Raw genomic sequence first — 20,102 nt, forward strand, 5'->3', positions numbered from 1 at the left:
AGGCTTTTGCTTTGACTTGTACATCAGAAGAAGACTTGAAAACTGCTTTCTAGTATAACTATGTTGCTACAATAATCGATTATCTCAAGGCATAATCGATTATCACATGCTAAAATAGAAAAGGGTTGCTCGCACAAATAATCGATTATCACAGGGGATAATCGATTATCACTGTAAGTTTAGTATTGTCCAGGGTTCGACAATAATTGATTACCACTAAGGATAATTGATTACCACTAAGGATAATCGATTATCACATTTTTCAAAACCCATAACGATCGATTATCACTAACAGTTGGGAGATGTCTTTTCAGTTTCTGACCCTACACAAACCTTGGCTTATAAATAGAATTCTCCACAACTCTTAGAAAAAAACTTTTCACTTGAGAGTATTAGAGTTGTGTGCCTAAGGGAAACTCTCTGTGTGAAAAAGGAACTAAGCCATTTTGAGAATACATATTTGTTCTGAGGAAGTTCTCAAATCTTAGAGTGCTCAAATAAAGTCTTGTGAATAGGAGAAACTTGCGTTTAGTGTGTCTAAAGTCAAAGCGGTTCCCTTCAGTCATAACCAAGTTTATCCTAAGGGTGCTTCCATCAACAAACCAGTACTTTTTACGGGTGATAATTATGCCTTCTGAAAAGTTAGAATGGAAATTTTTATGGAGTCTGTTGATAGAGGCATCTGGGAAACGGTTGAAAATGGTCCTTACATTCCAATTAGAACTTCATGGTATTGAACAAAGAAAAACCATATTTAAATTAGATTGCTAAAGAAAATAAAAGAGCTCAATTTGATTTTAAACCTCGCAATATTATATCTTCTGTTGTTGTACTTAATGAATTCTATAGAATTTCAGTGTTTAAGACATCGTAGGAGATGTGGGAAGTTCTTCAAGTAACCCATGAAGGAACTGACAATGTGAAGTGTGTTAGGAAGAACACCCTGATACAGGAGTATGAGATGTTCAGGATGCAACAGGGTGAAACCATCGTTGATGTGCAAAAATGCTTCACACATATCGTCAACCATCTTTTTGGTTTAGGTAAAAAATTTGACACTAACGAATTAAATGTTAAAATTATGAAATCATTGAATAGGACGTGGCAGCCAAAGGTTAATGCGATAACTGAGTCTCAGAACTTGACGTCTATGTCTATGACTGTGATTTTTGGAAAGTTAAGAGAGCATGAGCTTGAGGTTAATAAACTAAGCTGAGGAAGACCAAGGAAAGAAGAAAACATTGGTCTTCAAATCTGAACTTTAATAAAGTAAGAGTTTAGAAAAGGATTAGGAATCTAAAAATGGAGACTCAGATGATGAAAATATGATTCACATGTTTAGAAAATTCAACAAGTTCATGAAATCTAGAGGCAAGGAACAAATTAAAAAGGACAGAAAGAAGAAACAAAGATCTTTTTCAAATTACAGGTGTTATGGTTGCGGAGAAAAAAGGGCACGTTAATGCGGATTGTCCAAACATCAAAAATGGTGAAGAAAAGAAGAAAAGAGCTTACATTGCTTGGGAGGATAATGCATCAAGCACCTCTAGTTCAAGTGATTATGTTGAAGAAGCAAACTTATGTTTGACAGCTAATATTGATGACACTACAAGCCAAGTAAGTTGTTTTAGTTCTGAAACTTCTACAATTTAGAATTGAAAGAGTCTTCAAATGTTGAATGTATTTCATGTAAAAGTCACATGCTTGATATTGATATTCTTGAAAATATGCTTGAAGTGATAACAAGAAATAATAATGTTGAAATGTCTATACCTGTTAAAAGAGTTTATAAAAATAAAAATGTTCTTAAAAGTAGGAACCAAATTAAAAGAACTCGTATGGTATGAGTTGAAAAAGGAATTTTCGTTTATAGAAATTCAAATGGTGTCACATGTTTTTACTGTATGAAAAAGGAGCACACTTCTAACAAATGTAGAATCAAACATTTTGATGTTCCTAATGGAAAATATGTTTTTGGATTCCTGTTATAAAGTAACTTGCATATAACCTTAAAGGACCCAAATAAAATTTTAGGGACCAAAACTCTATTTTTTTGTTTTGCAGGTTAAATTTTCAAAACGAAAAGAAAGCTCTATGGTATCTTGGTAATTTTTAAGAGTTTTGAAATAATTTATGAATGTTAGATATGTCTTAGAATGGAAATTTGGCCCAAATTTGCGGTTTTGAAAATTAACGTGCAATAATCGATTACCAGGGACCATAATTGATTATCACGGTCTCAAAATTTTAATTTTGACAATTTGGCTCGCAAATAATCAATTATCAAAAGTGATAGTTGATTATTAAGTTAAAACGTAAAAAAAAAAATTAAATTTTAAGAATGTGTTTTTTTATTTTAAGGGGTATAGGGGGAGTAATAATTTTAAGGGACCTAAATTCTTTTTAATTTAACTAATTTAGGGGTTGCATAAAAATTAGATGATTTTTTTATTATGATAAAAAAGGGGAAGAAATTTTTGATTGACATCTTATGTGATAATCTTGTGATAATAGGTACCTATTTGAGGGGGAGATATATAAGTTTGTTAGATATCTTGTTATTTATCTCTATTTTGGATTAATTACTATTTTCCCCTTAGTTGTCAATTAAGAACAAGATCTTTAAGAACATGACATATCACAAGCCTTCAACAAGTTTTTGATCATCATCAAAAAGAGGGAGATTGTTACCAATGAGAAACATTGATGCTTTGAAGAGATTTTGATGATGATGCACTTGAAGTCTTGAAGAATTATTTACTTACATAGTTAAAGCATTTTTATAGAAAACCTTGTATTAGGCTTTTTCTTTCACTTGTACATCATAAAAATAATTGAAAACTCCTTTTTAGTATAGCTATAGTTAAATATAGTGAAAACTATATGTGAGATTAATCCCCTTTGTGTTGGATACACACATATGATCTGTTTATAATAGAAGAAATATGGACTAAGCCCAAAATACAAATAAGAAATAATTAATAACAAACTAATTAAAGATAAAGATAAATATATAATATATATAATACTCCCCCTCAAGCTGGAGCATACAAATTGTATGTATCAAGCTTAGAACAAATAAAATCAATCTGAGGACCCCTTAAAGACTTGGTCAAAACGTCTGCGAGTTGATCGTTTGACCCAACCAACTCAGTACATACAAAATGACAATCAATTTCTATATGTTTAGTCCTCTCGTGAAACACGAGATTTGATTCAATGTGGAGAGCAGTTTGATTATCGCAATACATCTTCATCGTATGGATGTCACAAAAGTTAAGCTATTGAAGGAATTGTTTCACCCATATAAGTTCACATGTGAGTGACGCCATCGCCTTATACTCGGCTTCGGCTGTTGATCGAGCTATTACATTATGTTTCTTACTTTTCCATGAAATAATGTTTCCTCCCAGAAAAACACAATATCCTATAGTGGACCGTCTATCAATAGACGAATTTACCCAATTTGCATCACAATACCCAAAGACCTGAATGTTTCCTTTATCTTCATATAAAAATCATTGCTCGGGAGCCTTTTTTATATACCTTAGAATGCGAATGAGAGCGTTCCAATGGTCAACACATGGAGCCTGCATGAACTGACTAACAAACTCAACTACAAAGGATAGGTCTGGCCTTGTAATAGTGAGATAAATCAGTTTTCCAACCAGCCTCCTATACCTCTCTAGATTGGAGAATAATTCACCTTCTTTTGCCCTTAATTTATGGTTTGGGTCCATGAGACTGTCTACCTGTTTGCAATCAAGCATGTCTGTTTCTTGTAATATATCAACAACATACTTCCTTTGGGAGATTACAACTCCATCTTTTGATTTCACTACTTCAATGCCTAAGAAGTATTTGAGACTTCCAAGATCCTTGGTTTGAAAATGTCTACACAAGTACTCTTTCAGTTGAGATATTCCAACAATATCATTTCTTGTAATGACAATATCATCAACATATACTATTAAGTAAACACATTTCCCAAGAGAAGAATGACAATAAAAAACCAAATGGTCTGCTTCACTGTGGTTTAGCCAAATTTTTGAATAATGGAGTTAAACTTTCCAAACCAAGCACGTGGTGATTGCTTGAGGCCGTATAGAGATCGATGCAATTTGTATGCAGAAAAGGTACTCATTCCACTTCTAAGTTCCAAGGATATGGACGATCGTCGATTGACAGTTGGTGATGGCGGTCGACGATGATGGCCAGTGACAGTGGCCGACGACTGTGGCCGGAGACGACAGCCGATGGTGGACGGCGGCGAATAGTGGCAAACAATGGCACCAACGAGATAGAAACCAAAGTGGGATCAACCCGTTCTCATACCAAGTTAAATATAGTGAAAATTATATGTGAGATTAATCTCTCTTGTGTTGAATACACACATAGGGTCATTTATTTATAATAGAAGAAATATGGATTAAGCCCAAAACACAAATAAGAAATAATAACAAACTAACTAAAAATAAAGATAAATATATAATATATCTAATAGTTATGTTGCGCCAATAATCAATTATCTCAAGACATAATCGATTATCACATGCTAAAATAAAAAAGGGTTGCTCGCGCAAATAATCGATAATCACAGGAAATAATCGATTATCACATCAAGTTTAATATTGTCCAGGGTTCAGCAATAATCGATTATCACTAAGGATAATCGATTATCACGTTTTTCAAAACCCATAACAACTTGAAAATCAATTATCACTTTTGATAATCGATTATCACTAGAAGTTGGCAGATGTCTTTTCAGTATTTGACCCTGCACGAACCTTGGCTTATAAATAGAGTTCTCCACAACTCTTAGAAAAAAACTTTTCACTTGAGAGTATTAAAGTTGTGTGCCTAAGGGAAACTCTCTGTGTGTGAAAGGGAAGGTAAGCCATTTTGAGAATACAAATTTGTTTTGAGGAAGTTCTCAAATCTTAGAGTGCTTAAATAAAGTCTTATGAATAGGAGAAGCTTGTGTTTAGTGCGTCTAAAGTCGAAGCGGTTCTCTTCAAGTTGATTGAGCAGGGTTCTTCCATCGTGTGTGAAGGAAGGTGTTTTCTGTTTCTTATTATTTGTATAATTTGTTTGTAATCTGAAACAATATTTTAGTGGAAAAGGTTAATCATTGTTTATAGTGATTAACGACTGGATGTAGAATCTTTTTATTCAAATCAGGATAAAATCCTTTGTGTTGATTTTCTTTGACTTTATAACTTTAGCACTTAAACTGTTTGATAAAAGTTCTTAAAGAAAATCGTAATTTTTAAAAGAACCAATTCACTCCTCCCCTCTTGATTATTGACCTTAATAGGCCCTTTAAAACGTTCTGTTAGGCGATACCAATCTCAACATTGGGTTTTCCCTATGAAAGTATGTAATACTTTGTTGGGTTATCCCATAATAATATGTATTGATGCTAAGCAAGGACAAAGGTATTTTTGTTAGAAATGTGAGGCCTTATATCTCAATCCAAGAGCGAGATGAAGTGGATTTAATCTTTTTCGAAATCTTTTTCAAATCTTAATGAGTTCTTGAATCTTGAAATCAATAATCAAAGATAGATGAATCAACTAAGTAAAGAAGGAGAAGAGAAAGATCAAAACACAACAATTTATAGTGGTTCGGCTATCACAAGCCTACATTTAGTCCTCCTTCAACAACCTTAGTTGAAGGGAAATCCACTAATAAAGATTTAAGTTTACAAGAATACAATGAAACTCTCAATTTCACTCCTCACACCACTCAAATCAGAAATAGCAAATACAAGAGAGGAATATCTCACTCTCAAAGAACAAAGAGATGAATCACTTAATCTTTTACAAATCACAAGAGCAAACACCAATTCTCAACCCTAGTTATCCTCGCACAGGTATCTAATATCATAGATTGTAAAAGAACCTAATCGAATCACACTCTCCAAAGTGTAGATGAATCAGAAATAGTGAAGTCCAAATGTCTTGAAAGAAATCTTGATGTATGATCACTAATGAAGCATGAATTTCTCCAAGAACAATTCTTGAGAGCCCCTACATTCAAAACTCAAAATCTGTTAGTATATGAAAATTAGAACGTTATTGAAATAGGTCTCAAGTCAAGTTTATATAAAAAATTCAAATCCTGAAGTAGTTTAATCGATTATATTATTAGCATAATCTATTATGCTTTTGCCTCTATTTTAACAAATTATTACACATGTATAATCAATTAATTCAACACTTATGCCTATAATTGCTTCTTCTAACAGTCTTAACATATTAGGCTCTCTGTATAATGGATTAGACCTTGTTTTTTGTTTTAACTGATTATTGAACTTATGTAATCGATTATATTGACACTTAGCCTCATTAGTCATCCATTTGTCTTTCTTAACAAATTATGTTACTTATATAATAGATTATGCCTATCTCTATGTTTTAATCGGTTATGTAACTTATGTAATCGATTATAACATAATGATTTGCTCCAATTTAGCTTTCTAAGTGTTTTGGTTAATCTAACAGATTATACAACTTATGTAATCGATTATTATTACCAGAAACTAGATTTTTAATTTGTTTTAGGCCTATTTCATTAAACATGAATGGATTCAAACAACTAGCACTAACATGTTAAAGATATAAACACTTGTTATATCATTTTGTTATTCAAGAATGATTAAAAACATTTCTAATCATTTAAACTTATTTATCATCAAAAACCAAAATGTATAGAAGTTAGGCTCCCCTATCAACGATGTTGTTTGGGGGGTTTTTATCATACAAATATATGTTGTAAAGAGTAGTATGATTATCATATGCAGTATGTTGAGTTTGTTTGGGTTGTAATCAACATAAGGATGTGTTTTGGTTGATTCAAGTGATGTAATGTATAGGGTCTGTTCATAAGGGTTTGTGAGACTTGAATGCATGCATGATGTGTTGGGTATGTTCCCTTGTGGTCTAGGATTGATGTATGTGTGTTTTGAACACTTAAATTATATCCAGGACGTGTTTTGATTCGGAAATAATTTATTATCACTAGTTATAATCAATTATGTACACGTTGGTTTTGAGTTTTATCTTGAAAATAATCTATTATCTAGGATGATAATTGATTATCCTTTCATGTGAGTTGAATATGGAAATTTTGATGTGTTAGAGCCACTGGAATAATTAATTATCACTAGTGATAACCGATTATTATAGTATATTTTGTGTACTTGAGAAATTCTCGAGAATAATCGATTATTACTGATGATAATTGACTATCCCAGTGCATTTTTGTTAAAAGTGAAGAATTTAATGAAGAATTAACGTGGGTCAAGCCTGATGAGTTGTAGAACATCATAATGAGCACACTACAAAAAAAAGGTTATTTAGAGGAGGTTTTTTTTTCGATTTGCGGAGGTTTTCACCCTCCGCAAAATAAATTCCGGGAGTTTTTCAAACCGCCGAAGTTTGAGTCGCCACAAACTATCTGCGGGGGTTTTTTGCGACCCCTGGTATCATGTTCAATTTGCGGAGGTTTTTCTGCAGAGGTTAAAAACCTCCTCTATTACTGACTATTATTTTGTGGGGGGTTTTAACCTCTTTTATTTTCAACTATTTGATCACAAAAGTTTTCTATATTTTTGTCAGTTTTTTTATTTAATGATTATTAAAATATATAATATTGTTTTTTGTTTAATGATTATTAACATATATAATAACTACCTATTTTCACCAATTTCTTTCTTTTCTTCTTTTTTTTTAATTTGAAAATTAAATAAATTTATTTTTTTAAAATTATTAAATACCAAACAAATATGATTTCTCTGAATAAAAAATTGATATCATAGAACAAAAACCCCTGAGTAGGAAGGAATTTAGAAAAATAAATTGAGAGACAATTGTATGTTACATAAGGATAAACTAGAAGTCAATGTAATCCTATTGCAGAAATAGTTACAAAGAAAGAAATGTGATCCCAATTCATAATAAACTAAGTATACTTTGATCCTAAATCAATATCATAAATTTCCTAAAGATTACTTCCATCAGATGATTGTCTTGTTCCCAAAGGAGACTCTGACTCATTTGCATCACGAGCTTGCTGAAATAATATAAAAAATATTAATAAAATAAACTTAATTACATGTGCTCACATTTTGAAAATAATATATAAACAATAGAATTCAAGACGTGTAGCTCATGCACAAGGTACAATAATGTGTCAGTTAGTTTGGATCATTCTGTGAAGTACAATAATGCACCAATTAAATAAGTGAGGGTTAGTGAGATCGATGTAGGGGAGTGGCATGAACCAAGTCCTTATGTAATCTAAGTTGAAAGTGAAAGAACGATGTTATATATAATAAACAATAGAATTCAAGTTAAAGTAGTGACAATGTCTGGGCCAATGTTTGTTGATATTAGAACTACAATCAGACCAAACCCATAAAAAAAGGGGTTTCTAAAAAGCAAATGGTATAATTTCACAACATCATAAAGGACAATCCAGCCTATATATAATCCTTGTCCTACTGAAAGTACCACAAATCATAATAGAATCAGTATTTATCAAAGAAGACTTGTTAAGAACGAAAAAGTTAGATGAGTTATCAAGATTGGATGTTTAGATAAAATTTTGAATATATCATTATTCATCATTCACAATTTTGTTAAGACAAATAATAACTTATTGGTCAAATCACTCCTGCTTTTCGAATATCATTTTCATTAGGGCTTCAGCTGCAACAAGCAAGCCCATGTCTCTCAGAATAGCAGCTTTAATAATTACCAGAAGAATAAACCCTGCATTTCATCCCCAACTATTTCTCACTCATAAATACTTCCAAACTATAAGAAAATTCATACTTAATATTTGATAAAAGTATACTCTAACAAACAAAAACTAACACTACTCAGTAAACAGTGTCAGATTCACATCTCACAAACAGTAAAATGTAAAATAATATATATTAATTTATTAGAATCTATTTTCGAAAATCAACGTCATAAATAATGTGAATAGAATCCATATTCTTCCTACTCTTAATTCCTAGAAGGATCCTTCGTTTCTTTTCATGGCTTGTTCTCCATGAAAAGAACATATAGTCTCAGCAGTTACTACTTTACACCATATATAAAAGGCAATGGACCAGTACTTCTCACACTGCATATAAATCTTACTACAACAATCAATAAAGCTAACTACAACACAGATACAGACAATAACTAACTACCTAATTCTCACACTATGCATATAAATCTTACTGCAACCATCGTACTCAAAACTTGAATAATGAAAAATATATTGGAAAAACACGACTTATTAACATCTATTAAACCAATTTCATTCCGAAATATAACAAAAAATACACAATCATATAACCGTGAAGATTATTTTGACTGAGATCAATGTAGTTCAAGTCTGGAAGGAAATAAAAAAAGTTTGTTATATCCCCAGTAATTTTTACTATATCTTAAAATATGTTATCTTATATAATTTACACGGTATTCCTAAACCCTATGTATTTTTTTAATTGCACTAAATAATTTTTAAATTTAATAAATTATAAGTTTATATACACAATTAGTAATAATATATGACATCAATTTTTACATAAAATAGTTTTTATTTCAAAGATAGATATTATTAGACAAAGTCTTGTCAACCTACAAATTTCAATCCAATTCAAGTTACATTGAAGTCATGCTTTCCACATACAACTTCAGTTGCAATCAATTTACACAGTTTATTTCAGCTTTAGACGACTTTCGTAAAAATTAAAATCCAATAAAATTGTGCTAACTTTTCACAATTTCTGTAAAACTTAAAATTTAATAGTTGAGCCTATTTCCACGACATGAATTAAAATGGATAAGAAATTTGTAAAAGGAATATAAAATTTGAAGGAAAAATTGTGTTATAATAACTGTTTTTGAATAAAAAATTGGGACATGAAGGAAATTAAGAATGTAGATTTGGGTGATGTGTGGAAATGTAAAATGGGGTTGTCTCTGAAAGACTGAGTAGCTAGTCGTGTATGATGCATGCTACACTACAGTCCAAGAAAAGAGAAATGGCAATGGGCATTGATAAGACATCTTAAGATTAAGGCGTGCCTAATTTACTTAATTTTCTCATCAGTAAGCTTCTCCATTTCTATTGGAATCTCGCCAGTAAGTTCATTCTCAATAACACATATGACCTTGGCGTTTGTTAAATTTCCTATATGGGGAGGGATGGATCCGGTGAGTTGATTTGAAGATAAAGATAACAGGGTGAGCCTGGACAAATTCCCAATACTGGCAGGAATGGATCCAGAGAGTTTATTTTCGAAAAGGTGAATGGATTCTAAAAGGATCAAGGTTCCTAAGGTAGGAGGGATTGACCCAGAGAGGTTGTTGGTAAATATATTGAATGTGAGAAGAGACTGGAGATGATCCACTTCATTAGGAATAGAACCAGAGAGACTATTGACACTAAGATTCAGATACTTTAGTTTGGAAAGATTACAAATGGTTTTACAACAGTTTAATGTGTGGAGGAATACTTCCAGACAAGGAAAAGTTTGAAGTGTACCTTTTAATCCAACACGTGTAAGATTTATGTGAGAAACAGAACGGGAATCATCACATTCTATTCCCAGCCAGATGCAAGGATTAGTGCCATTCCATGAGAGAGAGAAGCTTGACTGTGGCTGTCAAGGCTGCTTTTCCACTTCAACAAAGCATTTGCTTCCGAATCAGAAGAACTGGCAGCATCATAATGTGGAAATGCACAAAACAATACAACAAGCATCGATAAAGGTTTTAGCTTCATGTACAGAAGCGTTGGAAAGACGAACACCATGATGAAATATTCAATTCAAGAGAAATAACTTGCATGCAGTTAATGGGATTTTGCAAATACTTATGAGCATAAAAGTCAAGAAATATTCTGCTGTTTTCTTTTCTTGAATTGGTCGTTGTTACTGCAGCGTATTTTATCAGAGACAATTTACAATTACCCCACCAAAAATTTACCATTAGGTTGGAACTAAAGACAACGTTCTTATCATTCTCACTAAGTTTAATCTCTCTCCACCCACTGACACTAGCACTGCCACCACTGGAGAATATCATTTTGCTAACAATGCACTTACACAAATACAGAATTTCATTACTATACGGATAACCAAGAGAAATTTAGTCTACACTCCTCAACTAGAATCGGTGAGCTTTATGTAAGGCAATTCAAGGTATGTACACCCATAATCATTGGGATAAGGTTTATAGCAATTAACTAGGAGTAAACGACCAAAGCAATTGGTGTTAGAGTTAAACCTTAGGAATTGGGGATTCTGCAGAACCTAGGTGTTGCCGGTGCTGGTGCTGGCGCTGTTGGTGCTTCGGCTGGTGTGGGGGATGCTGTTGGAGTAGGTAATAGTGGTGAGTCAGCTGGTGGAGATGATGTTGGAGATGAGACCTTGGGAACCGCTGATTTCACAGGTGCAGATGATGTTGGAGATGAGACCTTGGGAACCACTGATTTCACAGGTGCGGATGATGTTGGAGATGAAACCTTAGGAATTGGGGATTTTGCAGAACCTAGGGTTCAGGTGAGCGGAGTGAGCGGAGTGAGAGGAGTGAGCAGAGAGCAGAGTGAGCTAGGGTTCAGGTGAATTGTAAGAAGATTTTTAGAGAAAAATTAACTTTTAGAAAAATAATGGTTTTAGGCACAGATGGGTTTTAAATCTGGAGGGAATAAAATTTTAGAATTGTTAAAATGAAACTTAGTCTAAAATTTTTAGAGGGAAAAATGTAAAAGAATTAGAAGATGATGAATAAAAATATATTTTTATTTGAAGAGGTTATAAACTTCTCTTGAAAGGAATTAAAACCCCCACAAATATTGTTAGTTAGATAATTTAAATTAAACATCTTAAAGTATGTTAATTTGAGGGGGTTTTTTATAACCTCCCCAAAATAACCTCCTCTAAATAAGGTTTTTTTTGTAGTGGCAAGAGTATGAGATTAATGATTATGTTTAGAGTCAAGTTTGACTTATGATTGAGGTTAGAGTGTGTATATATATATATATATATATATATATATATATATATATATATATATATATATATATATAATTTTTTAGAGTTATAAATAAAATGTAAATTATGATAAATAAAAACTCTCTTTTACAGTGTGGTTATATTATTTAAGTTTCTTATGTATACCAATCATATAATTAGGATTTTTTTCTCTCTCTTATAAATATGATTAAGATATTTGAGATATAATTTGGATTATTTTAGTCTAAAAGATTTACTTATTTCAATAGAAAAGTATGTGGTATAACTTGATTTAATTGATTGAAATATATATATATATATATATATATATATATATATATATATATATATATATATATATATATATATATATATATATATATATATATATAATTGAAAGAATCAAAATTTTGAAGTTTTGAATTATGTCAAGTTTTGCTATATTAAAATAATATTGCTACATATTATTTGTTGAATATTCTACTTAAAAAATATTAATGATAAGTCAATTTAAAATACCTTTGTATTTATTTTAAAATATAATTTCAAGATAAGAATAGAAGAGAAAAAGGGAACAAAGATTAGAATTTGTTTACTATTACGAAGGAAGTATTTTGTTTATGAATATTGTTAAAGAAAAATCTAACACCTTATTATTTTAATTACGTACTAAAAATAGTTAAGTATGAAAATATGATTATGTTTTTGTTTAAAAAATGATAAGTTAATGCATAGTAGTCCATAAATAGAAATTAATTGAGCCAATAAAATGTTATGTATAGTCTTAGTTCATGTATGATAAAATAAAAATTGTTTTAAAATAATATAAAACGAATATAAGTAAACTAACCTTGTACTACTACGAAAAATAAAAGGTTATTATATGTTGTAGAAAATGTCTACCTCTTCCATTTGACAAAAAGTTAAAGTTGTCTAAAAGAACTTTCCATCTCATAAGACACTTCAATTTAAGATGAATCTAGAAAATGAACATTATCCTATAAAGAGATAAATACATCCAACTATTAGATGTTGATACAAGGAAAGAAAGAACATTTATTACTACATGGAGTGCATTAATTGCATCCATCACTTTGAGGCTTCTTAGACAAAGGAAAAGACATTCAAAATGGTTGAAGTTATTCAACTACCAGAAATGGTTTTACAATGAGTATTTCAAGAATATGTATAAATTCATTCAAGAAGTAGAGAGAGAAGGACCATTGCTAAATTTTATAAGCCAACAAAAAATTATTTAGAACACTACTAATGATCAATTAAAAAAGCTAGAAGAAAAAGAGTATAATCTTAATCAACAGACAATTATCTTCTCAACGAGAAAAGGATTGATTAATGATTATAAATCTTGCATCTCTACATCTTAGTCTAGAGGAGTTATTTGGTAAACAATATTTGTCATCTTTTAATTTGTTTTTTTTTTTTAAATTCGGCTGATTTAGTTTTCAATACCTATAAGATAATGCATATTATTTCTACAAAATATAATAAAAAATTAAAGAGATTAAAATAACTTTTCTAAATCCGGCTATAGTAGGAACATGGTGAGGATGATTATGTTAAGCAGGAGGATGTTCAGCAGCAGGATGACTCTAGTGAGGAAGAACATGAAGATGAAGATGAAGATGATGGATTTCCAAGAGGTCCACATGACACCTCCTTACTTACCCATTATACCCAGCATGTTGCATTTTTCATATGGCAAGGCCGTGTTAGTCATCAACCTAAATGTTAATTGTTTATTAATTGTTAATTTATTTCTGTTATATAATTTTGTGTTTTTATGTAGGATTGAAGGGGGATCAAGGTGATCTCCCACGACAAAAAATTAATGCATTTTGGAATGTACGATGAGGCCTTTGAGCCTTATATCTCCATGTCGGGGTTGGGTTCTTTAGTGAACCTATCATACGAGTATGTCGATCATGGATTGATTGTTTCCCTCTCAGAGAGGTGGCACCTGGAGACGAATACTTTCCACCTCCCGATAGGTGAGATGAGCGTCACATTAGATAAAGTTCTCAATCTGCTCCACATACCCGTCATGGATCAATTTTGTGAGGTCGAGGAGTTAGAATATGATGAGGCTCAATCTCATATTATGGAGCTGCTTAGCGTGGACGCGCCAAAGCTTCAGTTGAGATGAAACAGTCATGCGGTCCAAAAGTTAGGCTCAGCTAGCTCCACGAGGTCTACCAAAAGTGAATTGAGCAGGAGCATTGGGAGTGCGCTGCTCGAGCCTACTTGTTGCATCTGCTTGGATGCACAATTTTTACGAATAAGAGTGTCACTCTAATTCGAGTCTTGTACCTCCTATACTTCTCACTTCTTTCACAACCTAACAAAATAAATGTCTTTCTTCCAACTTCACCAGTTGTTGTGTCAGATCTTATAATGACGACAACAAATCCAAGGTCAAATGCAATCTTTCGAACCCATTCAATTAAATCGACGCGTGATGGGAAGATTTGATCAATGGAAAACTTATCTGTGTAATCACCATCACCCACTTCATTTAGAAAAGAAGAAAACTCTGATAAAAAATTAGAATTTATTTGAGAATCGAAAAATGGATAGTTATCCATCTTATATAATTAAATACGACCTACAATAAACATTACAATATTAAAATTTAATAAATAATAAATAACAATTAAAAAATTAAGGAAAACTTTTAAAATTAAAATCAAACTACAGAGAAGTTGTTTAAGCTAAAAGTATTCAATGTTCTTAGTGACAACTTATATTTATAGACCTAGAAATAATTATTATGTATGCTCCCGTAAGGAGATAGACGATCTTTCTTTCCCAACTGGACCTTGAGTCCAATTTCCATAATCAAAACATATTACATTTCTCTTCTTAAAGCTGCACCAATAATACATAATTATTTAATAACATTTACTTTAAAAATAATATATAAATTATTTTGATGCATTTTAAAATAATTTATTTTTAAGGATTATTATATGCTTTAGATTTTATATAGGATTAAATATGTTTTTCATCCCTCAAGTATCACACGATTTTGGTTTTAGTCCCTACTCGAAACTTTGATGGTTTTTAGTCCTCATAGTTTTGAAACTCTTACTATTAGTCCTTAAAATTGGACAACGTTAACTTTTAGTAGATGTGACAAACGGCGAGACCACGTTTTATGCCAGCTGCCTTCTTCACTCTCTGCCACATTGGTTTTCTTTTTATTCATGACATTAAGTGATTGGCACATGTTGTTGATTGAAATCAGATTAAAAATTAGGGTTATTAATTGGGCAAAGTTTTTTTTTCAATTAGGGAAATGTAGTTTTACTCAAAGCATTGTACTCCAAGAATTGCGAACATTTGGCGAAAGATTTTTGGCTCCATGTCTGTGAACGCGGCGGAGGCCTCGATGGACAGGTTGACGCCGCCGTGCTCCCCAAAGTCGTGACACGTGAGGGCCAATGCGGCAGTCGGGCCCATGTCGCGTGTCGCGTTCTTCCTCTTAGCACCACCGTCTAAAACTACATCATTGGTGCCGCAACGCTTCCTATTGGCCACCACGTTTTCAACCATGATAATCGGAAACGAACGGGGGAGAGAGATAGAGATAAATTAGATTGGGGAAAAGATAGATAGTAGAGACGACAAGACTTCCCTTCTCTATTTATTTCTTCCCTAATATCCCTCCTTCACCTTCCTTTGCATTTGTTGAACCTGGACGCGATATTTGTTTGGGAGCTGCGGGGCCAAAGATTTCAAGTCAGAACCGGAGGGGAGTATTCCTACGAAAGGGTCATTCTTGCCATTGAATATAATAAAGCTAGCAAGTGTGGATCCAACCACTTGAGCGCATCCTGCAAATATCCAAAAGTACAATGAATAAAAAGAAAACCAATGTGGCAGAGAGTGAAGAGGGCAACTGGCATAAAACGTGGCCTCGCCATTTGCCACATCTACTAAAAGTTAATGTCGTCCAATTTTAACGACTAATAGTAAGAGTTTCAAAAAGGGGGAGATTGTTACCAATAAGGAGTATTGGTAAATCTTGAAGAAATTTGTTTTGATGATGCTACAAGAAGTTTTAGTTGCAGAAGATATTAGAATTAGTTAAAAGCAATTTGTAGAAATTAAATGTAGTAGGAAATTCTTGTAAACCTTGAAAACTTGCATTTTTAACTACAATAATCGATTATGATTAAGCAATAATCGATTATCACAAGTCATACTTGAATAATCGATTATCACAAGTCATACTTGAATAATCGATTATCACTTCATATAATCGATTATCACATTTTTGAAAACCTATAACGGACTTGAATAATCGATTATCACTTACAATAATCGATTATTCATGGCAGTTGGGAGCTGACCTTTGGCACTCAGTGTACTTGGCTATATATTTTGTTTTGGAGAAATTAGAAAGTAACGTTTTTGAACTGAGAAAGCTTAGAACACTGTGTTTCAGAGGAACGTTCTTAGAGAGCTTTTTGTTCATTGTTCCCTTGCTTGGTCTTGTGAAAGGAGAGGCTCGCGTATCGTGTGTCGATAGTCGGAGCAGACTCTCTTCAAGTTAGCAAGGTGCTCTGCCTGGTCTTGTGAAAGGAGAAGCTTGTGAATCGTTGGTCGATTGCTGAAGCGGTTCTCTTCAAGTTGGTAGAGTGGTTCTTTTCATTTTATTCCTGTTCATTACCTTGTAATCTGTTAAACCATTGTTAGTGAAAAAGGTTAATCACTATTTATAGTGATTAACGACTGGACGTAGAATCTTTTGATTCGAACCAGGATAAAAATTCTGTGTTGATCTTCTTATTCCCTACACTCATTTTATTTTACGTATATCAACTGTTTGATTAATTTTCTGAAAGAAAATTATTTTTACTAAAAGGACCAAATTAAGTTTAATTGTGATCGAACACGCTTTCCGCTCTCTGAGTGTTAATTCCGCTGCGCTATACTCTTCGAAAAATACCCCCTCCGATACCATCAATTGGTATCAGAGCTTGCTTTGATAGTTTTTCAAAATTTGCGAAAATGGCTGGTCACAATCAAAACCATGTATATGCTGAGGGTGCTTCCATTAACAGACCTCCATTGTTTACTGGTGATAACTATGCTTTTTGGAAAGTTAGAATGGAGATTTTTATGGGGTCTGTTGATAGAGGTATTTGGGAAGCTGTACAAAATGGCCCTTATATTCCTATGAATACTGTTGATGGTGTAGAGACTGAAAAACCTTATTTTAATTGGACTGCTGAAGAAAATAGACGAGCTCAGTTTGATATTAAAGCTCGCAATATAATTTCATCTGCTGTTGTACTTGATGAATTTTATAGAATTTCAGTGTGTAAGACAGCACAGGAAATGTGGGAAGTCCTCAGAGTCACTCATGAAGGAACAGAGGACGTAAAGCGTGCTAGGAATAACACTCTCATTCAGGAATATGAGATGTTCAGAATGCAACCTGGAGAAACGATCTCTGATGTTCAAAAACGATTCACTCATATTGTGAATCATTTAACAGGGTTGGGTAAGACTTTTGATACTGATGAACTTAATGTGAAAATTCTGAAATCTCTGGACAGGTCTTGGCAACCAAAGGTGACTACCATCTCGGAATCTCAAAATCTTACTCAGATGTCAATGCCAATCTTGTTTGGAAAGCTCCGTGAGCATGAACTTGAGCTGAGGATCAAGGCAAAAGGAAAACTCTAGCTTTCAAGTCTGAAATTTCTAAAGGAAAAAGCTCTAAGAGGATCGAAGAATATGATTCTGATGATGAAGAAAATATGAGCTTGATGATAAAGAAATTTGCAAAGTTCATGAAAGCAAAGGGAAAGGACAAGTTTCACAAAGATAGGAAAGAAAGTCAAGAATCTCCATCAAACGTAAAGTGCTTTGGTTGTGGAGAAAGAGGGCACGTAAAATCTGAGTGTCCAAAAAGCAGGAAAAGTGAAGACAAGAAGGAGAGAAAATTTCAAAAGAAAAAGAAAGCATACATAGCTTGGGAGGATAATGCCTCTAGTTCAACAAGTTCAAGTGACACAGAAGAAGAAGCCAATATTTGTCTAATGGCTGAATCAGAAGATACTGGAAGCCAAGAATCTATTAAGTCAAAGAAGTCATTGTGGTATCTTGACAGTGGATGTTCAAGACACATGACCGGTGACAAGAAAAGATTCATTTCTTTTGAGAAGAAAAAGCAAGGATTTGTGACTTATGGGGATAACAACAAAGGTAGAATCAAGGGTACCGGAGACATTGGAGGAGGAAATACATTAACAATAAGAGATGTGCTATATGTTGAAGGCCTCAAGCATAACCTCTTAAGCATAAGTCAATTATGCGACAAAGGTCTCAAGACCCATTGCAGGTGATGAGGATTACTTAAAAGAAGCCCTTGAGGAGATGTATCTAAATGAAAATTATCCTCCGGAGCTTCAAGAAACACCACAAGTCGTTGATTCCAAAAGCTATCAACAACCAAGAGGACTATCTTTGGACAACATCATAGGAGATATATCAAAAGGGGTAACTACTAGAAATAATTTAAATAATTTTTGTCTAACTGTTGCTTTTGTGTCTCAGGTAGAACCTAAAAATATAAAGGAAGCTCTTCAAGATGACAAGTGGTGCATTGCTATGCAAGAAGAGCTAAATCAATTTGAAAGGAATGAAGTTTGGGAACTTATTCCAAAACAAGAAGAATTCCAAGTCATAGGAACAAAATGGGTATTCAGGAACAAGTTGGATGAGGATGGAAACATTACAAAGAATAAAGCAAGGCTAGTTGCTAAGGGATACTGTCAAGAGGAAGGTATAGATTATGATGAAACGTATGCACCGGTAGCCAGGTTAGAAGCAATTAGATTATTACTTGCATATGCATCTTTGATGAAATTTAAACTGTATCAAATGGATGTAAAAAGTGCTTTCTTGAATGGTTTTATAAAAGAAGAAGTGTATGTTAGTCAACCTCCTGGCTTTGAAGATTTTAAATTTCCTGATAATGTTTACAAATTGAAAAAGGCCCTTTATGGTCTTAAACAAGCACCTAGGTCTTGGTATGAAAGACTTAGTACTTTTTTAATTGAAAATGAATTTTCTAGAGGAAAGGTTGATTCAACCTTATTCATTAAGAAAGTAGGAAAACACATTTTAATCGTGCAAGTTTATGTAGATGATATCATTTTTGGGTCAACTGATGATTCTTTGTGTGAAGAGTTTGCAAAAATAATGCAAGGTGAATTTGAGATGTCTATGATGGGTGAGTTAAACTTTTTCTTAGGACTACAGATAAAACAAATGAATGGTGGAACATTCATCTCCCAAACTAAATACTGTAGAGAAATTCTTAAGAAATTTGGTATGGATAGCTGCAAAGAAGCTAGTACACCCATGGGTACTTCATGTTATTTAGATAAGGATGAAATTGGAAAAGGAGTGAATGAAACCATGTTTAGAGGCATGATAGGATCCTTGCTATACTTAACTGCTAGTAGACCAGATATTATGCAGAGTGTTTGTGTATGTGCTAGATACCAAGCCAATCCTAAAGAATCTCATTTGACTGTAGTTAAGAGAATTCTAAAATATCTTAAGGGAACTACTTCATTTGGACTTTGGTATCCCTCTGATGCCTCACCTAGTTTAATAGGATACTCTGATGCAGATTATGGTGGCTGTAAAATTGATAGAAAAAGTACTAGTGGAACCTGTCATTTCTTGGGATGTTCTTTAGTGTCATGGCACTCAAAGAAACAAGCATGTGTAGCTTTGTCTACCACCGAAGCTGAATATATTGTAGTTGGAAACTGTTGTGCCCAAATTTTGTGGATGAAACAACAATTGGAAGACTTTGATATCTTCCTTGACAAAATTCCTCTAAAATGTGATAATACCAGTGCGATAAATTTGACCAAGAACCCCATAATGCATTCAAGAACTAAGCATATAGAAATTAGGCATCATTTCTTAAGAGATCATATTCAAAAAGGGGATTGTCAAATTGAATATGTTGATACTTTACATCAATTAGCTGATATCTTTACCAAGGCTCTACCTAAAAATAGATTTTTTG

At 32.8% G+C, this 20,102-nt stretch overlaps 1 long non-coding RNA gene across 1 annotated transcript; it reads right to left on the reverse strand.

The window, feature by feature from the left end:
• Positions 1-7,838: 7,838 nt before the first annotated feature.
• On the reverse strand, positions 7,839-11,691 carry LOC148205726 (uncharacterized). Its single transcript, XR_015783339.1, has 3 exons — positions 11,295-11,691; positions 10,552-10,723; positions 7,839-8,076 (listed from the first exon to the last, which is right to left on the reverse strand). It is a non-coding gene; the product is annotated as an uncharacterized LOC148205726 (long non-coding RNA).
• Positions 11,692-20,102: the final 8,411 nt, after the last annotated feature.

Source organism: Vigna umbellata, chromosome 1 (genome assembly GCF_029865625.1).
Source record: "Vigna umbellata cultivar VRB3 chromosome 1, Vumbellata_1.0, whole genome shotgun sequence".
NCBI classification, from domain to species: Eukaryota; Viridiplantae; Streptophyta; class Magnoliopsida; order Fabales; family Fabaceae; genus Vigna; species Vigna umbellata.